Raw genomic sequence first — 3,549 nt, forward strand, 5'->3', positions numbered from 1 at the left:
TGTCAGGGTTAATTCCTAAAGGTTAAGTCTTAAGTTTACATCTCATAGATTGAGTCTTAGGGTTAAGTCTTCATCTTAAGTCTTAGGGTTAAGTCTTAGAGTACAATCTTGAGGATAAGTCTTATGGTTAAGTCTCAGGGTTAAGTCTTAATGTTAAGTCTTAAGGTTGAGCCTTAAGGTTAAGTCTCTGGGTTAAGCCTTAGAGTTATGTCTTGGGGATAAGTCTTAGGGCTAAGTCTCAGGATTAAGTATCAAGGTTAAAGCTCAAGGATAAGTCTCAGGGCTACGTTTTAGGGTTAAGTCTTCAGGTTAAATCTTAGGTTTAAGTCTCAGTTTTCAGTTTTAGGGATAAGTCTTATGGATAAATTTCACGACTAAGTCTCAGGGTTGAGTCTTAAGGTTAAAACTTAACCTGAAGTCTTAGGGTTAAGCCTTATGGTTAAATCTTAATGTTAAATCGTAATTTTAAGTCTTAGCGTTCAGTCTAAAGTTTAAATCACAAGTTGAAGTCTTAGGGTTAACTCTTTAGAGTTAAGTCTTGGGGATAAGTCTTAGGGTTAAGTCTTAACGTTTCAGTCCTAAGGTTAACTCTTAGGGTTAAATCTGTAAGGTCAACACTTAAGGTTAACTCTTAGGGTTAAGTTTAGGGTTAAGCCTTAAGGTTACATCTTCAAGTTAAATATTAAGGTTAAGTCTTAGGGCTATTTCTTAAGTTTAAGCCTGAGGGTTATATCTGAGCGTTAATTATTAAGTTGAAGTCTTAGAGTTCATTCTCAGGGTTAAGTCTTCAAGTTACTTCTTAAGGTTGAGGCTTAGGGTTAAGTTTGAAGGTTAAGTCCGAATGTTACATCTTAAAGTTAAGTCTTAGGGTTAAATCTCAGTGTTAAGTCTCAAGGTTAGGTCTCAGGGTAGAAGTCGTAAGGTTGTGTCTTAATGTTCAGTCTTATTGTTAAGTCTTAAAAGTTATATTTTAGGGTTCAGTCTTAGGGTTAAATTTTAAGGTTAAGTCTTCAGGTTAAGTCTTAAGGTGAAGTCTTATGGCTTGAGTCTTAGGGTTAAGTCTAAAGTTTAATTCATAAGTTTAAGTCTTAGACTTAAGTCTTGGGGCTAAGTCTTAGGGTTAAGTCTTAAATCTTAGGCTTAAGTCTCAGTGTTGAGTCTTAGGGATAAGTCTTTGAATTAAGTCTTCAAGTTTTGTCTTAAGGTTTAACCTTAAGTTTAAATCATAGGGTTAAGTCTTAGGGTTAAGTATTGAGTGTAAATCTTAAGGTTACGCTTTAAGGTTAAGTCTTAATGGTACATCTTCAAGTGAAGTCTTAGCATTAAGACTTAGGGTTAAATCCCAGGGTTAAATTTCAAGGTAAAGTCTCAAGGTTAAGTCTCAGGGTTACGTGGTCAAGTTGTGTCTTAGGATTCAGTCTTAGGGTTAAGTTTTGAAGTTAAACTTGAGGTTAAGTCTTAGGGTTAAGTCTCAGGATTATGTCTTAGGGATAAGTCTTAAGTTTAAACCTTAAGCTTAAGTCTTAGGGTTAAGCCTTAAGGTTAAGTGTCAGGGTTAATTCCTAAAGGTTAAGTCTTAAGTTTACATCTCATAGATTGAGCCTTAGGGTTAATTAAGTCTTAAGTTTACATCTCATAGATTGAGTCTTAGGGTTAAGTCTTCATCTTAAGTCTTAGGGTTAAGTCTTAGAGTACAATCTTGAGGATAAGTCTTATGGTTAAGTCTCAGGGTTAAGTCTTAATGTTAAGTCTTAAGGTTGAGCCTCAAGGTTAAGTCTTAGGGTTAAGCCTTAGAGTTATGTCTTGGGGATAAGTCTTAGGGCTAAGTCTCAGGATTAAGTATCAAGGTTAAAGCTCAAGGATAAGTCTCAGGGCTACGTTTTAGGGTTAAGTCTTCAGGTTAAATCTTAGGTTTAAGTCTCAGTTTTCAGTTTTAGGGATAAGTCTTATGGATAAATTTCACGACTAAGTCTCAGGGTTGAGTCTTAAGGTTAAAACTTAACCTGAAGTCTTAGGGTTAAGTCTTATGGTTAAATCTTAATGTTAAATCGTAATTTTAAGTCTTAGCGTTCAGTCTAAAGTTTAAATCACAAGTTGAAGTCTTAGGGTTAACTCTTTAGAGTTAAGTCTTGGGGATAAGTCTTAGGGTTAAGTCTTAACGTTTCAGTCCTAAGGTTAACTCTTAGGGTTAAATCTGTAAGGTCAACACTTAAGGTTAACTCTTAGGGTTAAGTTTAGGGTTAAGCCTTAAGGTTACATCTTCAAGTTAAATATTAAGGTTAAGTCTTAGGGCTATTTCTTAAGTTTAAGCCTGAGGGTTATATCTGAGCGTTAATTATTAAGTTGAAGTCTTAGAGTTCATTCTCAGGGTTAAGTCTTCAAGTTACTTCTTAAGGTTGAGGCTTAGGGTTAAGTTTGAAGGTTAAGTCCGAATGTTACATCTTAAAGTTAAGTCTTAGGGTTAAATCTCAGTGTTAAGTCTCAAGGTTAGGTCTCAGGGTAGAAGTCGTAAGGTTGTGTCTTAATGTTCAGTCTTATTGTTAAGTCTTAAAAGTTATATTTTAGGGTTCAGTCTTAGGGTTAAATTTTAAGGTTAAGTCTTCAGGTTAAGTCTTAAGGTGAAGTCTTATGGCTTGAGTCTTAGGGTTAAGTCTAAAGTTTAATTCATAACTTGAAGTCTTAGACTTAAGTCTTGGGGCTAAGTCTTAGGGTTAAGTCTTAAATCTTAGGTTTACGTCTCAGTGTTGAGTCTTAGGGATAAGTCTTTGAATTAAGTCTTCAAGTTTTGTCTTAAGGTTTAACCTTAAGTTTAAATCATAGGGTTAAGTCGTAGGGTTAAGTATTGAGTGTAAATCTTAAGGTTACGCTTTAAGGTTAAGTCTTAATGGTACATCTTCAAGTGAAGTCTTAGCATTAAGACTTAGGGTTAAATCCCAGGGTTAAATTTCAAGGTAAAGTCTCAAGGTTAAGTCTCAGGGTTACGTGGTCAAGTTGTGTCTTAGGATTCAGTCTTAGGGTTAAGTTTTGAAGTTAAACTTGAGGTTAAGTCTTAGGGTTAAGTCTCAGGATTATGTCTTAGGGATAAGTCTTAAGTTTAAACCTTAAGCTTAAGTCTTAGGGTTAAGCCTTAAGGTTAAGTGTCAGGGTTAATTCCTAAAGGTTAAGTCTTAAGTTTACATCTCATAGATTGAGTCTTAGGGTTAATTAAGTCTTAAGTTTACATCTCATAGATTGAGTCTTAGGGTTAAGTCTTCATCTTAAGTCTTAGGGTTAAGTCTTAGAGTACAATCTTGAGGATAAGTCTTATGGTTAAGTCTCAGGGTTAAGTCTTAATGTTAAGTCTTAAGGTTGAGCCTCAAGGTTAAGTCTTAGGGTTAAGCCTTAGAGTTATGTCTTGGGGATAAGTCTTAGGGCTAAGTCTCAGGATTAAGTATCAAGGTTAAAGCTCAAGGATAAGTCTCAGGGCTACGTTTTAGGGTTAAGTCTTCAGGTTAAATCTTAGGTTTAAGTCTCAGTTTTCAGTTTTAGGGATAAGTCTTATGGATAAAT

The sequence above is a fragment of the Falco punctatus genome (genome assembly GCF_963210335.1).
Source record: "Falco punctatus genome assembly, contig: scaffold_31, whole genome shotgun sequence".
Taxonomy (NCBI): Eukaryota; Metazoa; Chordata; class Aves; order Falconiformes; family Falconidae; genus Falco; species Falco punctatus.